The 21,564-nt window shown below is 44.4% G+C and overlaps 1 protein-coding gene and 1 pseudogene across 1 annotated transcript in view; both read left to right on the top strand.

The window, feature by feature from the left end:
* Window positions 1-21,564, top strand: part of LIG4 (DNA ligase 4) — a 66,691-nt gene that overhangs the window by 23,311 nt on the left and 21,816 nt on the right. The gene's annotated exons all lie outside the window — the stretch shown is intronic.
* On the top strand, window positions 15,463-16,461 carry LOC100476545 (annotated as a pseudogene).

The following is a 21,564-nucleotide window of genomic DNA, read 5'->3' as shown; positions in this document are numbered from 1 at the left end:
CTGCCGGCAGAGTGACTCTGGGCTGCTCGTTCTGCCGGCTCTGAGCTGAATGCCACTTCCAGGTAGAATCATGATGATAATGGGCTTCCCTCAAGGGATTGTGGTGAGAGTAGACTAATATCTGTAAAGGACTTAAAACAGCTGCTTAGCACCAGGGACACAGATTCATTTTTGTGGGGGCCTAAGGCTTGTACAATTTTTAAAAGAGTTTATTTATTTATTTGTCAGAGAGAGAAAGAGAGAGCACAAGCAGGGGGAGGGGCAGAGGGAGAGGGAGAAGCAGGCTCCCCACTGAGCAAGGTACCCAATGCAGGACTCAATCCCAGGACCCCGGGATCATGACCTGAGCCGAAGGCAGAGGCTTTACCGACTGAGCCACCCAGGAGTCCCAAGCTTATATAGTTTTTGAGCTCTTCTATAAGAAAAAAATTTTTAAAGTTTATTTATTTATTCAAGCAATCTTTACACCCAACTTGGGGCTCAAACTCACAACTCAGAGATCAAGAGTCACACACCCTTCCAAATGAGCTAGCCAGGTGCCCCTTTAAAAAAATCAATACAAAATTAGATACGACAACAAATGATATCATTGGGAAAGGCAGAGTAACATGCTTCAAAAGTCTCCTCCTCCATAAAAGCAACAAGAAAACTGGCAGAACTTGTCAAAGTCAACTTGTTTTTTTTTTAAAGAACTCTGGTAATTAATTTGCACTCAGGCTTGCAAAAATCGAGGGGACGTTTATTTAAGAAAAACGGTTTGATTTTGTTAAGACTCGTGAGCTCTGTGGTGTCTTAACTTGCCCTGTTTCCATTGCCCTCTCCCTAATTCCACGGCAGCCCTAAGACCCAGCACCCACAGTGACAGAGGATTCCAGCAGCCACCAGGGGGGCCAGGGCAGACCCTTTGTCAGAGACTTGTCATGATGTGGCCTATCTGGCAGCTCCCCAGGAAACCCAACTGTAAGGCTAATTCTAATTTTACTAGACTCAGAGAGGGCCCAGGTAAAGAGCTTTTCCCTGGGGACACGGACAGGAAACAACGAGGGGAACTGTTGGACGTTCCATCTGCCTGAGCTGGGATGACGTTGGGACAAACGGCTAGCTAACCCCAAACCTAAAAGGAAGGGCAAACCCTAAATGTAAGGAGAGTGGACGTCCACAGAGGCCTTTGAAACACTCCCACATAGTCTAGAATCCATACCCAGGGGGGCCTGTCCTCAGAAACCACCTGGAAAGGCCCCGAGCTCTCACCAGGGGCTGATATCAAGGCTCTGAACCGGCAGGAAGCAAAGCTTCGGGCAGCGTGGTCAAGGCCTGGCTGAGTGGAAGGCACATTCCAACACACACACAGCCCTCACTCCTGAGACACCTTGTGCAACATAAGCCCTCTCAGCTCCGGCTTCATCGTCCAGGCTCTTGGTGTCTCTGAGATTGTCTCCTCCCCGACGTGCACCAACAGAAACTGGCTCGTGCAGATGTGGCAGAAAAAGGCAACACGGAGGAAACAAGAGAACTACCCGTGTTAGGTCTCACCCTACATTCAAGGGATGCTACATTTTATACAGGTGAGGTAAGAAAGCAGGTATGATAGGAAATTATTTATTAAATAGAAACGGCCGTGATTTACGGGGCAGAGCATAGTAGACTTTGTACCCTTGAAGACTGTAGTAAGTGACTGATGTTAGGACTCAGAATTTCTTTGACTGAGAAAGTGAAGAGACATATTGAAGGGGATGGAACCTGAAATTAGAGGCTAGGCTGGAGGAGGGATATTGCTAAGCCTCCTTAGAACCCTGTGATTCTAACATATTAATCCATTCTGTCACCTGATGTGTAATATACTCGTAGTATTAAGAATATTCAGTACAATGTTTCAGAAGCACACCAATCCAGACCAAAAAAGTACATATAGATGTATATGTGTATAATTAGACGTATATATATTTACCTATTTACACCCTAACTCTCTGCCTTGTCTTTACTTCTAGTAAGTGCTTCCAGACCTTCTGCATAATTTGTTGCTTATTTAAAGATTTACTACTTTAATTATAGACATCCTCTCTCTTTGAAAATTCTTTAGATGTTTAGGGAAATCTTACAGCTCATTCAAACCCATATAATTTATTTATATAACAAAATTTAAAAGCTTAATCAAAACATTCCTCAGTCCAAATTATTATTGGCTATTTTAAATCTTTTGACCTTTTGATAGTTCCATAAAACATTCTCAAGCAGCTATAATTTTCAAAGGGCTAGAGCAGGAAAAAAAAAATCCACCATCTATTACCTCTAGACAGCTCTAAGGATGAGAGATTATGAATCTTGGGCTGTCATCAGACCTAGAAGAGGGAGGGAAAAGGTTTATGTTATCATAAAAATGTCATGGAACTTTCTAGACATTTCTTTAAAAGTGCTGGCACATGTAGATTTTTCCAGGGAGTTAAAAATATTTGTGCGTATGTGTAACACAAGCCTCCAAAAGAAAAGGGCTCGGTCAGGAGAAGCAAACATCCCCGGGCACGTTAGGGGCAGGAGAGGAGAGATGCCGGCTGAGAATAAAATACAAAGCGAGAAAGGACAGGCAGGCAGAGGGAAGGGAGAAAATATCAGGGTCTGTAGATTTGGGACAAACGCTCGTGAAAAACAGAGACCTGCAGCTCCAACCCAGATTTTCACACAGTACATCTGCCCAGAGTAAATGTCTTAAATGTGCAATGGAAACATACTTAAGATAGTTCTTAAATATACATGGTTTTATTTCCCCCAAATGAACAGTACCTGTATGGGCTGAATTGTGCCCCCCCATTCCTATTTTGAAGCCCTAACCCTCAGTACCTCAGAATGTGACTGTATTTGAGACACGACCTTTGAAAAGGTGACTTAGATAAAATGAGGCTGTTTGGGCAGAGCCCTAATCCAACCTGACTGATGTCCTCCTAGGAAGGGGAACTTGGGACACAGAGGACCCCAGGGATGCGTGTGCGGTGGAAAGACCACATGGGGACACAGCACCCTCGAGCCGAGGAGTGAAGCCCCAGGAGAAACCAAAGCTGTCCACACCTTGATATTGGACTCCTAGCCTCTGGGACTGTGAGAGAACACATTTCTGTTGTTTAAGCACCAAGTTTGTGGGATTTTGTGACAGCAGCCTGGAAAACCAGTAAGTGCCTTCGTACCATGCAAAGATCACGGGTCTCAATCTCAGTTTCGCCGTATACTAACAATGTTCTCGAAGGCATTTTTTTCATAAACATTTTTATTTTAGGATAGTTTTAAACCCCTTTCTCTGGAATGTTTCGACGATGATTAAATCTAAATGGAAAATTGTTCACATCCCTCTCCTCGTCCTCGTTCAGCAGCAGTGGTTGCTCGCTTTGGGTCAGTTTTTTCCTCTAACATTCGTCGCTGGTACAGGCACGATTTCTTCAAAACCACAAATATTCCAGAATAGGAAAGTAGACTTTCAAACTGGGGCATGTGTCATATATGCATTTAAGCTATAGCTTAATTATAGGAATAAAAGCTATAAACCCTTTTATCAGTTCTTTGAACATAAATATTTTACAGGATAGGCTAGCGAAGCAGTAATGTTACAAATGGGATAATTAAACCTGTTCTGATTTTACGGTGCTGGAAGAAGATGCAGCAAATCTGGAAGGCATCTAGAGAAGAGTAACAGGAACTGTTAATTAATACAATAAGGTGACTTCCTCTGGCAAAACTGGCAGCCCCGCTGCTTACCTCCAGGAAAGGACCTGGTCCGGTCCTTGGGGTCACTCCCTTGCTATCGGTCCCCTGTTGCCACCTACTGGTCAGGAGTGAATTTCCTCTGCTGTTCTGTTTTTTGGTTTTACTTTTTTTAAATGGGCTTCACACTGGGCTTGGAGCCCAGGGGCAGGGTTAGAACCCAATGCTGAGATCAAGACCTCGGCCAAGATCAAGAGTCGGATATTTAACCGACGGAGCCACCCAGGCGCCCCTGGCCTGGCTGCTTCAATATTCATTGGTTTAAACGTCTATCTTTCAGTAATGCAGGAAATAGAAATTACGGCCTGTTCTAGGTAGGCACTGGTAACACAGCAGTCAGACACCGTGCTTGCCTCAGAGTTCAGAGTTCGATTCAGTAAAATGTCAGGGCCACGCCACGACATTGAAGGAGGGTGGAGTGATTCTGGATGAAAAGAGCCCACGGGAGACACATCAAGTCCAGTGTTGGAGATCAGGGAAGGATTTTCAAAAAGAAGTACAAAGAAATGGTTCAAATTTGGGGTTCTGAGGTGTCCCCAGGTGGCTCAGTTGTTAAGCATCTGCCTTCGGCTCAGGGCATGATCCCAGTGTTCCCGGATCGAGCCCCGCATCAGACTCCTCTGCTGGGAGCCTGCTTCTTCCTCTCCCACTCCCCCTGCTTGTGTTCCCTCTCTCGCTGGCTGTCTCTCTCTCTGTCAAATAAATAAATAAAATCTTAAAAAGGGGGGGGGTTCTGGAATCAGAACGCCTGGGAGGGAAGTCCCAGTTGTTACTTTGGGGAGAATGCTTTGCTTCTCTCCATCTCAGCTTTCTCACCAGGGAATAGGGACACCAGCCTCAAAGAGCTGCAGGGGAGAAGAAAGAAGGACAAGTAAAGGGCTGAGAAATGTGCCCCATCAGTAGTAAGTGACCAAAAATATTAAACGTCAGTCTTGGTGCACAGTACTGTTCCCGGGCTCAGGGCATACAATGGCAGCAGTTTAAAAGCGTGTCCACTGGTTCTGCCGCACCGAGAAGCCTGTGCGGGCAGGTGCGGTTTGCCCAAGATAAACAGGGCAAGGGGGTTGCGGTTTTAGCTCAACTGACCAGCATGCCTCCCTTACCACCGTCAGGCCGGCTGATTCCCCTTCTAGATCAGGGTTTTTTGTTGTTGTTGCTCTTTTGGTTTTTGTTGTTGTTGTTGTTCCAAGAATGAGTTTTTGTTTTGTTTTGTCTTTCGCCATCTTTTTCTCACCATTGTGCACAGACTAAATATTCCTGTTTCCTTTCTTCCAAACTTACTCTGATTTCACATCATGCTGTCTGGATTCTGGGTCACTTATCGGCTGGATGCTGTCCCGAGTCACTGACATTGAAAAATATGTATCTACACATTGCCCGTCATAGACCTCCGAGTTCAGAAACCGCTTTATCATTACGCCAGTGCCTAACTTGTACGTGCTCTAAATTCATTCCAATCTCTTTAGTAGTTCGGATTCTCTCATCACACAGCAGTTCACCCCTACTCTGTGTAGCTGGGACTTGGTAGCCTGGCTAACATAGCCATTTGTTTATTGCACGAACCCCACCTTGTGGTTTATCGGGTTACTATGCATTCCTGGGTAGACTACCGGACGTAAGGAGCAACCTTTCTTCATTGTATTGATTTTTCCCCCAAATAACAGAAGGAGTAGGAATGACTACTCCTGATCGCTGCATTTTTTGTGGGTACTTCCCTCCCCCCCTTTGGAAACAAGAATATGGCAACTTTGAGTGTTTCTGCTTACTGGATTTCAGACCCGGGGGTGAGGTCAGAATTGCCAGGTGGAGCATTATTAGAAGTTAGTTAAGTTAGTTTTCTCTGTGGAAGTCATGTGTCCGTCTTTTAAACTGACCCAGAAGAATGGCTGCAACTTCGTACCTAGGTAGCACCCCACATTGTAGTGGAGAGCTTCTGCATTTTCTTTTTTGTGATTGTTTGATGTGCTCAAGGAGAGGGGACGAGACCCATAAGAAATAAGAGCAAGGAGCCGGAGTTAAATCTCTCGGACAGTTTCCTGGCAGGCAATGAACTCACCCCTGAGGGAGGCAGGACAGAGTTGGATGAACCCGGGTCCAGGTTGGTCTTCAGCTCTGGGGAGATGCTTCCAGCAAGCATACTGGGAGGTCACGCAGCCCCAGGCCACTCACCACTCTTTATGAGAAGGGACGGTAGAGAGGGAATAATTAGGGCCGCCTCAATGGCTTGTCAGAAGAGCTCTCCCCGCCCCAGTGAGGGCAGCGTGCTCTCTCTGCTACATTCCAGCTTCTGTGGGAACACGTTGCAGGCTCACTTCCCTCACACGACTGTCCCAGCGGCCCGCCCAGTGACTGGCACAGAGCTCAACACATAGTGGTGATTGACTAACAGGAGGAACGGCCTCACCAGATGATAAGGACAAGGAAACGTGGAGCAAGGTCACAGGCTAGTCGGGGAGTCAAGCTGAAAGGCAGGGGCAGCAGCAGCACCAGTAGCACCAGGTGGTACCAGGAAAGCTGTCCGTGCGGAGAAGAGACTGGCAGCCACGGAGGGTCCCGAAATCAGGAATCCACTGGCCATCTCATCTTGTTTGCTCTGGACACGGAAGGTCTCTGGGCACAAAGGGGTAGTATTTGCCTTGTCAGTTTTTGATGTTGCCTCATGATGGGTACAGTCCAGGGAAGTCCAAGTTGCAATTCACCTTATATTTCCGCAATGTCATGTGATAAAATATTGTTTCTGGTAACACCTGTATCCAGTGCTTCTTAAGTTTTATCTCCTTCTCCAAGCCAAACGGAAGTTACTCTATACTTAGTAACTATAAGGAGTAGATTTGCTACTTGTTACATTTCTGTGTATTGATGACCAATATAATCAGTTCTCATCTGTATGTGAAAAAGGAACTCAGGAAGGAAAGATAACTGAATTTTGTATGGCTTCTATAAATTGTATAAATTGAGGTATGAATCTATTGATCAAGCAATATCACCATTTGTAGAAAATACACAAAGGAAGTGGCTCTACCATGAGTCACAGAGAAAATTTAAAGAAAGAGACTTATTTTCATAAGAGTTGATTAAAAGTAAACAATATATATCCTTCAATGAATATCTATTTATTTGTGTATTTATTTATAAATTGTGGAATAATCGACATAAAGATGATACTAGTCTCAGTACAACATGATTGGCTGTCTGTATATATTGCAAAATGACCACCACAGCAAGTCTTGTTAACGTGCCACCACACAGAGTTACAGAATTTTTGTTCTGTGATGAGAACTTTTAAGTTTACTCTTTTAACAACTTTCAAAGAGACAATACATTATTATTAATTATAGTCACCATGCTGTACATCACACCTCCGTGACTTACTTATTTTATAACTGGAAGTTTGTACCTTTGGACGCCCCTTGTGGCCCCCCACACTCAGCTCTGACACATGGCAATCACCGTTTTGTTCTCTGTATCTGTGAGCTTGATTTTTTGTTTGTTTTAGATTGCACATGTAAATGAGATCATACAGAATTTGTCTTTTCTCTAACTTATTTCATTTAACTTCATGTCCTCAAGGTCCAGCCATGTTGTCCCAAATGGCAAGATTAAATTCTGTTTATGGCTGAGTAATATTCCACTGTATACATACGGAGTAATATTCCACTGTATACATACGCTGAGTAATATTCCACTGTATACGTATACTGCATCTTATTCATCAATCCGTCATTGATGGAATGGATATTTATTACATATCAACTGTATACCAGGCATGGTGTGGCTGCTGGGAATTAAACAGTGATCAAGACAATGAAAAAGTTCACTTTCCTTGTTTTTACAGACTTGCAGAATACAGAAAAATAAGCCAGAACTTGCAGTAAAGAATGGAAATGTTGGGCGCCTGGGTGGCTCAGTTGGTTGGGTGACTGCCTTCGGCTCAGGTCATGATCCCAGAGTCCTGGGATCGAGTCCCATATCAGGCTCCTGCTCAACGGGGAGCCTGCTTCTCCCTCTTCCCCTGCTGCTCCCCCTGCCTGTGCTCTCCTGCTCTCTCTCTGTCAAATGAATAAATAAAATCTTAAAAAAAAAAAAAAGAATAGAAAGGTTTGCTTGGGGAAACAGGGATTCCTACAGGCCATGGCGTCTAAGTCGGGGAAGGTGATTCATGGGTGTGGGGTGTGTGGGTGGAGGAAGAGTCCCAGGCAGAGAACAGCGTGAACAGATACTGGTGAGGATTTTACTCTCACCCTCAGGGCGAAGGGGGTGTTTAACTGGGGAGGGGCACACGCAGTCCAGTGCACTATAAAGCTCTGACTGATGGTGGAGAATACACTGCAAAGGAGTAAGGACGGGGAATAGGATGGCCTCTTGGAATGCTGTTTGTCGTTCCTCTTTCACAATCACGGTGGGTGCACCCCAGAAGTGGGAAGCCTTTGGTGTGGGGCACCACCTGACTTCTAATCAGTGCCTCTTTCCCCGTATGTTAGCACTCAGTTTTCTTTCCATTTTATTCCAGCCTTTGAACATTTTTCCTTTTTTTCTACCTCTTCATTAGCCTTTAGTGAAGACAATCCCGTCTACCGTTGCTAAGGCTTACAGTGTGCAAAGTCCTGCATGTTCTCACGTGGTGTTTGCAACAATCCTTTGGAACAGGTGATTTGCACGCTCAAGAAAGTTTGAGGAGCGCTGTTCTAAATCTTCCAAAACCCTTATCAGTGATCCACAAGCCTGTGACCCAGCGACTTCGCAATTGCCTGATGTGTTAGTTAAATAAAATGCAAATGTGCAAGCTCCATAAACACCACACTGAATGGGAACCTCTGGACATAGGACCTTGGCTCTGCAGTTCTAGAAATCCCCCGTACAGGGGCGCTTGGGAGGCTCACGTGGTTGGGCATTGGGCTCTTGGTTTCAGCTCAGGTCGTGATCTCAGGGTCGTGAGATTGAGTCCCGTGTCAGGCTTCACACTCAGCGGGAATCTGCTTGAGATTCTCTCCCTCTGCCCTCCTCCCGTTCACTTGCTCTCTCTAACCTAAGTAAATAAATTTTTTTTAAAAGAAATTCACCATATAATTCTGGTGCACAGACATATTTTAACCCCTAATATAAGGCAAGGGAAACCTCCAATATCTGCCTGAGTTTCTATATTATTTGCATATCAACAAAATTGTTCTTTTCGAAGACTATTTGGAGAAAAACATTGCATAAATTAGGTCCCATTTGATTTATGAATGTATTTAAACTGTCATTCAGTTATGCTGTTCAGGACATTTTGCAAGCATTTAAGAGTATTCTAAAATGTCTCCAGGAGAACATGTTGCATTGGTTCTGTTGTGTGGTAAGTATCTGTCTTCAGACTCTAGACTTTGTCTTCAGAACTTGGAGCCATTCCTAGAAAAATCAGGGGAAGCTCTGACGCCCACTCACATTTACAGTGGGCCCGACCTTTTAAGGCATTTAATCACAGAGTTTCATAACATGCAGATACTAAATTCAAATTCTGGAAACTCAGTGTTTTAAAATTTTCCGTTTCTATTAAATCATCACATTTGAGGATTTTCACATCAACGAGTGAAAGCAAGTGAAAAATGCACAAAAGCAAATGAAATGTGTTCCTGTTTGTTATTAGCTTCAATGCTGAATATTTCACCTTGAGGCCATTATCCTGTCGCCTTTCGTGTCATATAGGCCAGGACGTTGATCGCTGGCCCTGGGATGTTTGTACGTGGGGCTAGACGACAGCGCCCCCTGGGGGCCGCGGAGTTTGCAACGCTCGAATATCGGAGAATCACATGCTGATTAGAATTGGGACCAGGCTCTCTGCTCCCTGGGGAGTCGGCTTCTCCCTCTGCCCCTCTCCCTGTTCATGCTGTCTCTCTCTCTCTCTCTCTCTCAAATAAATAAAATATTAAAAAAAAAGAATCGGGGCCACAACTGTAATGAAAGAGGCATTTTCTTTGGTACCTGCAGTGTCTGTGTTAATATTCTAAGCTTTAATATCCTATTGTGGGTAGACTAGGCATTCATGTAGGAAATTCAAGCAATTCTGCCACAGGGAGTTATTGAGATGGGGATATGTTGGGTTCTATTAGCACATTCAGTCTTGTAGGCCCACAGTTGCAGGGGGGGCTATGTTTCAAATGCTTCGGACACAGTTCTGAGAAGCTTCTATTTCAACCGAGATGATTTGGTACACACCTGGAAGTCAGCTGCTTGTCCTGTGTAATTTCGGAAGGTTTTCTGCCATTCCCATCACCACCCCTTCTGTTTAGTCATAGATCTAATTCCATTTTGGGCTCTGTGTTCTGATTTCAGATAAAAGTGAGACCACCACTAGGTAGGAAGAGCAGCGAGCTTCAGGAGCTGAAGCTTCGGGTTAATTCTTCCTCAGTGCCGGCGTGCACAGTGGGGCAGTTCGTGTTGTCCATCCATGGGTGGGTGTTGGAACCGGGAGGGTCTACACTGCCCAGCCTCCTGGCCGGAAGTGTGGCTGTGTGGGAGCCACAGAAGGAAGGGACCCAGATCCTGAATGAACACGGGCAGGAAAGCTGTCTGGTGCCTGGGATCACCCATCCTACACTGTTTTTCTGATTGAGAAATGATTGAGAAATGAGCTGCTATTGTGCTGAGCCATTATCCCTTGGGGACTAGTGTCACTGTCTCTCTGTTCAAATGGAGAGAATGGCCTGGGGAGGAATGGAAGGAAGGCGCCTTCGGGGAGAGCAAAGATGGACTCCTGCAGTCCACACCCCCCCACCAGGGCTGGTCCTCGCTTTTGGGAAGTGCTATAGTGTTCAGTTTTGATGTCATACCATTTTTTTTGTCCCAAATGTAAATAGTAAATAAATTTTCTTATTTACCCGTTTGCTCAGTAATATAATATTTCCTGAGTACCGACTGTATGCCAGACAAGTATATGCTGAGGGATGGGCAGAATGCCAACGAAGGATCAGTTCCAGCCCACAGGCCTTGATGACCAAGGTTTAGGCCAAAGGGGTTGAGGAAGAGAAGAGAGATGGAGTAGAACGTGATCACAATGGAGTAGCACGAAGGCTCTGATGGAAATGCGTCCAGAGGACCGTGAGAGCCTCTGATCCCACGTGAAGGTCATTGGGAATGATTCACCAGTGCCCAGCTTTCAGTGCTGAGGGTGAATAAATCAGCTAACTTTAGACTGAAGACGTTTGTAGTAAGCAATAAAAAATTAAAAATAATTGCAACAGGTGGATAAAATTAGAATACTCGCTTAACATACTTGGAAATATTTACAAACTGGAAAGTAGAGAATGCATGGAGCAGGAGCAGACAGGGTTCACTGCATGTGGACTAAAGGTTAGGCTTCAGCAGGATGCCGAGGAGGACCCCCCCCCCATGTTGTGGGGATGTCTCCTCTACTGGCCAGTAGATGAACCACAGACAGGTAACAGCAATGCGCAGAAATGAAATTCTTGGGGCGCCTGTGTGGCGCAGTCGTTAAGCGTCTGCCTTCGGCTCAGGGCGTGATACCAGTGCTCTGGGATCGAGCCCCACATCAGGCTCCTCGGCTAGGAACCTGCTTCTTCCTCTCCCACTCCCCCTGCTTGTGTTCCCTCTCTCTCTGGCTGTCTCTCTCTGTCAAATAAATATATAAAATCTTTAAAAAATAAAAAGAAATGAAATTCTTTATCTGCGGTGTTGTAGGTTTCATTAGCGCACTTCTTCTATTATCCTCATGCCTTTACTGTCTAAACATCGTTTGCCATGTTCCGCACTAGATTCTGAGAGTCAGACAAGGCGTCGTGCATGGGGGGAAGTCAGCTACCTGATCTGCTCCGTTTCTAAAAGTTTGCTGACACACCAGTTACTATTTAAGGAATTATTATCTAGTGAAAATTCTATCTAAATACCTATTCAATGACACAATCAGTTTGGTTTTTTTTTTCCTTAAAAGATTAAACTTACCCAATTCAAATTCTTTGGTGCTACCATCACATAAAACTGGATATCTCCCCACCAAATTATATGTATCCCATATTAATCCAATGAAGGTACTGGTAAAACAGTCAAGATTTTGTAAAAATATTTACTAACTCAAATTTTTTTGAGTTTTTTATTTATTTATTTTAGAGAGAGAAAGAGAGCAAGGAGGAGCAGAGGGAGGACAAGGCAGGCTCCCCATTAAGTGCAGAGCTTAACATGGGGCTCAATCTCACGACCCTGAGATCATGACCTGAGCTGAAATCAAGAGTCTTAACTGCCTGAGCCATCCAGGCTCCCCTTAACTCAATTTTTTCTCTCCCTCTTTGCTTATCTATATGTACATGAGAATGTAAACCACTAATTAATGCTTAAAAAAAGGAAGATGGGGAGGCAAAAAAAAGGGGATATAAAGTAGTTACATATGTGCAAATGAAAGGTTTATGTTATTACTTCTGAATTTAGAATAGGTTTTATTAAAAAGCCAATGCAAAGGCTGACACTTTATGAGTGAATCTGATCTACGTATGATGAATCAGGTAATGAAGACCTAAAATTTCCACCTAAGAGAAATTTCCAAATAAGGACTCTTTCATTTTAGCCACCAAATAAGGGCCACCTCTCTGCAAAGTGATTTTTCAACCCAGCTCCAATACATAGAAATCTGCAGGCTAAAAAGAGCAAGGAGAAAGTACACGGTTGTGGAAATATTGAGTGTGGAGCCTAAGAACATGCAAGGGAGGTAGACAATTCAGGGCGCCTGGGTGGCTCAGTCGGTGAAGCATCTGCCTTTGGCTCAGGTTATGATCCCAGGGTTCTGGGATCGAGTCCTGTGTTGGGCTCCCTGCTCAGCAGGGATTCTGCTTCTCCCTTTCCCTCTGTGCTCTCTCTCCTCTCTCTCACTCCCTCTCAAGTAAATAAATTTAAAAAAAAAAAAACTTAAAAAAATAAAGGAAGGTGGACATCCCATGGGCGGTTAAGACAGGAAAGAACGTTCGGCCCTGCAGAGGGCAAGTAACTTAGGAAAGAAATATTTCTCTGGAGTCCCTGTGCAGTATTCAGGAGATTTTCGCACATTGTCTCATTTCATTCCGTGGCCCTGCAGGGTAGACGGCACCACCCGCTCCGACTCAAACCTACGTTCTCTGACCCTAAGGGCGTGCTGTTCCTGCTGTGTCCATGCATTGCAAGGAGGTGACTCCCAGAAGTCATAGAATTAATGGTACATGCCACAATATCCTCGTTTTGTAGGGCTATGAGGCTGCAGGACAATTTAGAGATTTTTTAATTCAATAGTGTCACCTTACATTTATTCAACCATTAGAAAACCATGTCAGCAATACCTTAAAATTTTATCCTAACCGCCCCCCCGACACACCTCCATAGAGATCGCTATTTCAAGCCACCATCATTTCCTCGACTTACTGAAATAGCATCTAATTGATTTCCCTCTTCCACTCTTGGCCCCTTAATGTCTATTTTTCACACACCATCCATGATGACATTTGTCAAAAGTAAAACCGGTCACTCTCCTCCTCTGAACAACATTGTACGAAGATTTTGCATCACATGCAGAGCAAAATAGAAAATAAAATACAAATTTTTACCACGACCATCAAGGTCCTGTATTAAAAAGCATCAGGACATCTCTCTGATTCCACTTCTTACATCCCTTAACACTCGCTGCTTCAGCCTTTCTGCAGCTACACAGACATGCCAAGAACACTCCAAACTAGGTCCTTCGCAAATGTGGGAGATACAGGGCGAAAAAGATAAGGCAGAGATGAGTCAAAGAATTTTGTTCACAGCAACTGAGTTAATGGTGGTGCCTTTTATTTGGATGGTGACGAGGTAGTTTCTTTTAAGATTTTTATTTGGGAAAAATGTAAACATAACCTAAAATTGGAACGACAATAATATAAAAACCCACATACTCATCTGTGATGAGACAAACAACCTTTCCAAGTTGGTGCCCAGGCATTTCACAGCACGGTGGCCCTGCTCACGTCCCGAGTCTGCACACTTAGGGATCTGAGCGTAGGATTCCCGCCCCCAGTCCCCACCTTGTTTTTCCTGGGACATCTTTTGAAAAACCACTCAGAGTTGAGCCTCTGAAAGTTAGTGACTTCTGGACAAAACCACCCTGTAAGTGACAGGTGCAGCTATGCTGCTCTCTGTCTCCTGCTCACTCATGACCTGGGACAGAGGACCGCCGTTCCCCTGGCTCTCAGCGCACCCCAGGCCCCCCACCCCCATTTGGGGCATCTGCAAGTAACACATCTTGTGACTTTACTTCCTTTGTGCGGTTGTACTGAAACTGTGCCTTCAGTCAAGATGACCCGGGGTTTTCACTTCCCCAAAGTGGGAGCTCGGATGCCGAGGGAACTACCTGACCACCCCGTTTGGCCTGTGCTCCTTCCTGCAGGAGATCATGATCTGCACATTCTTAATTTATTTCTCCAGCTCTGGGTTCTCGGCACATCTTCACCCGGCTGAAGCAATCAGCAGCCCACTGAGATCCTTGCTCCACCCGTACTTTAATTAGATTCTTTGCCTGCTACCTCCCACCACCATGAGCCTACACAAGCAAATCCCAAACCTCACATCGTGTATTCTTATCACTTATTTCAATCAATTCATTATTAAATTTATTATGCATCTCACAAGGAATCTTTTTTTTAAACAATCTCAATTCTGTTATCACCCCTAAGAAATGAACAGTAATTTCCTAATAGTATCAAATATTTATTAATGTACAAATTCAGAGAAGTCATGATGAGTCATGAGAATCAAAAGCTTTCCTTGGGCTATATTAAGTTTTAGATGCTTATTGGGGACCTTTTTAAGATGTCAAGTAAGGAGGTGATCATATGAATGTGGAGTCTGGGGGGACCGGGGTTGCAGATGTGAATTTTGGAATCAGCAACATATATACATAAAACAGTATTTAAAATGATAATTTTGGAGGAGATTCCAAAGAGAGTGTTCAGGAACTGGGCCTGGAAGCATGCTGACCCTTAGGGGATGGGAAAAGAAAAGAAAAAGTAAATTTTCAGATAAAAAAGTGAAGCCCAGAAAAGGTAAGTGATTTGGCCAAGACCAACAGAGCAATTTTCATCAAGGCTAGAACTTGAACTTGGAGCTCTGTATTCTTTTTTGGGTCATTTTATGATAGAAGTTAAGGGACATATATTTCACTTTTCAAGTATCTGTTGATTTTGAAGTCAGATATCCTAGATATTGACCTGTTTCCATATTGTTATTAATTTCATTATCGCATACATTGTCACAAACAAGGAAACTCATTGTGTCACAGAGAAAGCATTTCTTGTTTAGAGGCTTTGCTCACAAAGGGATCGATTTCTGAGTGGGAAATACGGCAACATTGTGCAGCTATCATTGCCTGAGACTGTGAGCCTCCAGATAAGGAGTGAATTCTCAGTGATGGTTCAGTGAAAGGAGAGCACGAAGCCTGTTGAACCTCTTGAGAGATCATAGTAACGTCTCCACGGTACCCCGAACTTAGGACTAATCTAGAAAATCATCAAGCGCTCTGATTCTGGTCTTCTCTCTTGGAAAAGCGACACTATTGTTTATGTAACCAATTCAAAGCAAGATTTTGTTCACAAGTAGAAACTCATTTTTTATCATTAAAACTTTAAGGGTAAGAGGGTCTCAGAGCAATACAATGTCTGCTCTCTGCTCCTCCCCATTCAACAGACAGTCGCATATTCTGGTGCAGTCCTAGTCGTGTCCCCAAGATCGATGGTGAAGGTAGGAGGAAATGGATTTGGCCGTATTAGGTGCCTGGTCCCCAGGGCTGATTTTAGCTCTGGCAAAGTGGGTATTGTCGCCATCAACGGCCCTTTCACTGACCTCAACTACATGGTCTATGTTTGCCAGTATGATTCCACCTGCAGCAAATTTCATGGCACAGTCAAGGCTGAGAATGGGAAACTTGTCATCAGTGGAAGGCCCATCTCCATCTTCCAGGAGCAAGATGCCGCCAACATCAAATGGGGTGATGCTGGTGCCGAGTATGTCATGGGGTCCACTGCTGTCTTCACCACCATGGAGAAACCTGGGGCTCACTTGAAGGGTGAGGCCAAGAGGGTCATTGTCTCTGTCCCTCCTGCAGATGCCCCCATATTTGTGATGGGCGTGAACCATGAGAAGTATGACAACTCCCTCATGATTGTCAGCAATGCCTCCTTCTTCACCAACTGCTTGGCCCCTCTGGCCAAGGTCATCCATGACAACTTTGGCAACGTGGAAGGACTCATGACCACAGTCCATGCCATCACTGCCACCCAGAAGACCATGGATGGCTACTCTGGGGACGCTGTAGTGTGATGGCCAAGGGGCTGCCCAGAACATCATCCCCACTTCTACTGGCACCAAGACTGTAGGCAGGTCACCCCTAAGCTGAATGGGAAGCTCACTGGCATGGCCTTCCATGTCTTTACCCCAAATGTGTCAGTCATGGATCTGACCTGTCACCTGAAGAAAGCTGCCAAATATGATGACATCAAGAAGGTGGTGAAGCAGGCATTGAAAGACCCCCTCAAGGGCATTCTGGGCTACACTGAGAACCAGGTTATCTCCTACGACTTCAACAGTGACACCCATTCTCCCACCTTCAATGTTGGGGCTAACATTGCTCTCAATGACCACTTTGTCAAGCTCATCTCCTGGTATGACAATGAATTTGGCAACAGCAACTTGGTGGTGGACCTTATGGCCCACATGGCCTCCAAGGAGTAAGAGCCCCCTGGACACCAGGCCCAGTGAGAACAAGAGCCCCAACTCATCCTCCAATACACTGAGAATCTCCCAATCTCTGTAGTTTCCATCCCAGACCCCCTGAAGAAGGGGGAGGGGTTTGGGCAGCCCTACCTTGTCATGTATCAATGAAATATAGTGTACCCAGTGAAAAAAGAAAAAAAAAAAGAACAATACAATGTCAGGTATGCTAGCATGGAGACACTTGGTATCTCACAGTTTCTTTATTAACTTAAATTTTCAAGTTGTGTCATCCCTTGGATTACATCTTTTAAAGAAAGAAACTTATGGTTTGGATTTATGGTTCTGTTTGGATTTGTAGCCATGATGGCAAAAGAAAGACTGGCCACTATGACCTTTATGTGGGCCCTTTTGTCCGGGGAAGGGGAAGCTAATGAATATAGAGAAGAAGACCACAAGGAAATGACAACCTTTCTTATTATCAAAAGCTTATTCCAATAAACTCATTGAAAGCATTAATTACTCAGGAATTATGAACCTGGAAATTGGCCATGATATTGTAGTTGGTAAGAACGTTGATTATTAGCATGAACAAGTTAGAAAAAGAAATGAAGTTATTTGGTGTTTTAGCAGATATTTTTCTAAAAATGTGCACCAAAAAGTGGAAGTAAGCCCAAGGATACAGTGTCTGACAGAACAAATCAATCAAATTTATTGGAAGAAATCACCCCATTTGGCATTTATATAACACCTTTCTTCTGATGATTTGAAATAAGTTGGCTAGGGATATTAGATCTCTCCCTCGGCGAAGTCAGAATATTAATTTATAAGAAGGGGAAAGAACCTGATCCCATCTGCATGGGTTTCAGCCATGCAGTGGGGAGGACATGGTGTGGGGATGCTGGCACCACACATACCTAGACAACTGTCCGGCCTTCGAACAGGGTATTGTACTTTGTGGGCCCCAGTTTCCTCGTATGCATTATTGGTCTTTCAAGTACGGTTGCTGTCAAATTTAAAATGGACATGTATGCAAATGCGTATACACCTCACACAAGTATCTGACCTATTGAAGGTGATCCAGTTATTAAAATTTTAAGTGTGGCCACATTTTGCACTCATTTATCAACTATGCCTCCTGAATTCTCAGAATAACTGCCCACCCGGAAGAGCAGCTCCTGCCCAGCCGGCCATTCCTTGACGCTCAGGTCGTGCTTCTTCACAATGAGCCAAGTCACCAGAGAACGAACACGGGTCTGTGCTTCCGTGAGTGGCCAAAGACAAGGAAAGCAAAATGCATTTGTATGATAGGATTGGGGAGTCAGGCTCTCACTTCATAGTCTAGAAATAGACTGCAAAGGGCCATAAATATATGGCTCATTCTCAGCAGACCACTAACAGGGCATTAGGAGTACAACAGAGCCAGTCTAGGATAAGGCAGTGAAGGGTCAGAAGCACACACCATTACATGATGGATCAGACAAAATTGGAATGTGAGAGGGACAAGCCTCCTCCTGACCGACACGTGTCTTCTCTATTGCAATCCACCACCAGTGTGCGTGGGCACAGGTGCCCCTCCCATGTGACAGGTAGAAGTTCTGGGGCTTCCTGATGGGCCAAGGGAAGGTCCTTCCCTGTGGGTGCCTGCGTGATTCACCAGTATCTGGATTGCTGGATAGCAAAGAAACAGGAAATACAACCATTTTAAGGCATGTCATGCTTCCGGCTTCCTGATTCCAGGACGTTGTGGATTCTCTTCAATCCCTAATCCCTGGGATTAACTAGTGTTCTCCAGAATATATATATTTCTTTATTATAAAGAATCTATATATGACTACAGAGGTTAAGAAGTTCTAAGCTCTGAAGTGAGCAAACCGGAGACCTAGGAGAGCCAACAGTGTCAGTTCCAGTCCAAGCCTGAGACCAAAGGCAGCTGAAGACCAATGTCCCAAGCTGGAAGACAGTCAGACAGAGTGAAATTTCCTCCTCCCCCCCAACATTTTTGTTCCATTAAGACCTTCAGTGGGTTGGATGAAGCCAACTCACATGAGGGAGGGCAACCTTCTTTGCTCAGTCTACTAATTCAAATGTTAATCTCATCCATACACCTTCACACACACACCCAATCATGTGTGATCATGTGTGACCGAAAGTCTGGGCATCCAGTCAAGCTGACACACATCACATGAACCATCACAGTGCCCCACTCCTGGCTGGGACACGTCAGACAAAATTTGTTACTTGGAGTTTAGTATCGGAAAGTTGCTTACATTTGATATGGTCATGGATTCTTCACCCTTAGAGGATCCAAGAAAGAGATTCAGGGGTTTGACAATTGCGTGTGTGTGTGTGTGTGTGTGCGCTTCTGTGTGTGTGCTTGTGTGTGTGTGTGTGCGTGTGTGTGTGTGTGTGTGCTTGTGTGTGTGTGTGTGCTTGTGTGTGTGTGTGCGTGTTGGATATGAGAATTTCAGGGGGAAGCCTTCATAACCCCATATGACTTCAGTTGTGTTCACAGCCTTCATATAAGTCTCAGTTGGGTTCTTGACACCCAGCATGTTAACCACCATGCAGTCTGAGGCCACAGGATAAAGATCAGAGTCCCGAGTGGGGCAAAGGTGTCTAGATGCACAGACCTCTTCAGCAGGAAAGCTAGGAAGACAGCTGTCACATTTTCTAACCTGGTGTTCATGGCCCTAACCTTCTGTGCTCCTTCTAGACCGAGAATTCGATATTTAATGATTTAGTGGTTATTAAAGCATATGTGTTGATTCACTAATATAATTCACTCTTAGAAATGTATCCCAACACTCCACTACTTGGGATTTGTGACCTTTGGGGGACAGATACTTCATTGTCTTTGAGGACTCGTGTGATGAGAGATGTCATTGTTCTCAGAGTCTGTTTGGGCTTAAGTAATTTTAAATCTGAGGAGTTATATTCTCTCAGCTTTGCTCAGGAAATTCTGCCATATTATCTCCTAGGCTTCCATATGGATTTGTCTCTCACTTCGGCTCAAAGCTTGGCCATGGCCTATAACAAAAATACTGCTCCCATCACAGAACCATAGACCCTGTGAAACAAAAATCTGATAAATAGTGGGACATAAGGGAAAGATTCTAAACATATATTTTATATTTTCGTTAGTGTCCTAAGGAGATTATTGATTTTTTATCTCACTTTCTCCTGTTTGTTTAACCATTTTCCTCATTTTATGCTAAACTATTTCTAAATAACAAGAGCAAAACGGTTTTATGATATCAATAATTCAAATTCTTTTTAATTTAAAAAATACAATCTTTTAAATGTCACATTTGTCTCACATTCTACTTTTCATTGCAATATTCCCTGAAGCGTGGATCTTATCACTAAGAGAGCCTTTATAGTCATTATCATAAATGTGAGGACGCTCATTAGCTCGTCTGTGTGGTCTTTCTGCCGCCTGCACCACCTGACAGAGCATTTTGAGCTTGCATTTAGTTATTCATGGAGCCACCCAGTGAGCGCCATCGTTCACATGAATATTGGTTGAATGAATGCTTTGAGTAATAGATTTTACTTGCTTTACTTGGTGTTAACGTGAAATTCTATCAAGTATCGGGGCCCAGTTCATAGGCTCTTGCGACGGGAACAACTCCTGGGAGTGCCAGCAGGTGGCAGCAGAGAACACCACAAGAGGGCAGAAGAGCCTCTAAAAAAAACCCAGGCACCAACAGACAAGTTCTCTCTCTTCCCTGCGACTGAGTCCTCCTGCCCGGCCTCCCAACCAGCCTCAAGCGTGGAGTAGCATGTGTCTGTATGCTGGTGAGGAATTAGCTTCTCAGTATGGAGATTACCTATCGTATTAAGGCCAATAATAATAAAAATAGCTAAAATGTACCGAGGGACAAGTCATTCTCACTGTTCTAACCGCTCGCTATGTATCATTTCTCGAATACTCATAACACCTTTCTGTTAGTGTTATTATCATGTCCATTTTACAGACAAAGAAACGGAGGCAGGGGCTTTGCCCAAGCTACTGGGTAGAGGAGGTAGGATGTTAAACCTGGCTGTCTGCCTCCAGTTTCTTAACCACAATATTTTGTTGCTTAATGGTGGGATATGTAATAATCTATTAAGATTAAATGTGTTAGGAAAAATACGATGGGTTTTCTGAAAAGAGACTTGAATATTAAAGATAATCATCAACTGGCGAAACCACTATGTCGTTAAGGAGTTATCCAGTAAGAAATAAAGGAATGAATGAATAAAAGTACAGGTCATTCAAGCAGGAAAGTGGGATTTCATGGAGTCCTGGAGTGAAGGGATGTGCAGCCTGATGGGAGTGAAGAAAGGTGCCATGGGAGGGCAGGAGAAGCGAGGGACATTGGTGTGGGCGCACAGTGCCTCACGGGGCCATATGGGGCCTCGGAGACTGGATCTGGAGTTATTGAGGGACTCAATCTTTACTGTGTCCTTGTGCTTCACCAACGCTGTCTAATTCCAAAATGATTTCTGTATCCCAGCTCTAACTGTGCTGTAACAGGATTATATAACCCCAAGGAGGGGAATCAGACAGAGCTTAGGGAATATTGCTACCCATGCTTTCTTCCTTGTGTGAACATTGGGAAGCATAAGCAGATTTACCGATGACTTTTGATTTAATCATTTCGTGACATATCCATTCACATCTTCTCTCCCTAAAACCGTACCCTCGCCCTGGAATCCTGGCTCGTCTCTGAAACCATCCCTTGCTTTTGTCCTTCTGTGTGTTTGTTTATCTTGTTTTCTAGAACCTGGAGGGGCCCCTCCCTTCCGGGGCCCCTTTCAATGATAGTTCTTGGATGAATGTCGGTTCTGACCAAGGAGAGGCAGAATCATGGGGAGGAGAAATGGGGCGCAGGAGAAGATCAGGGGGGGCCGGTATGCAGAGCAGCCCCTGTTTCAAAAGCAGTTTACCAAAAGCCTTCTCTTGGCATTGTCGGCTTTCTGGTGGAACCATGACTTCCCCAGCCACACTATAAATTCTTAGAGAGGTGAGGCCACGTTTTATTTAACTTTGAGTCCCTCCCAACCTTATCTACAGCACTTTGTGCCCAGGAGGCACTCGGTGACAGGTTGTAGAGGGAGTGTGCCAAGTCCAGCTCA

The sequence above is a fragment of the Ailuropoda melanoleuca genome, chromosome 7 (assembly GCF_002007445.2).
Source record: "Ailuropoda melanoleuca isolate Jingjing chromosome 7, ASM200744v2, whole genome shotgun sequence".
NCBI lineage: Eukaryota > Metazoa > Chordata > Mammalia > Carnivora > Ursidae > Ailuropoda > Ailuropoda melanoleuca.
The sequence above is the reverse complement of the archived record's forward strand: the minus strand, read 5'-3'. Positions and strand labels throughout refer to the sequence as shown.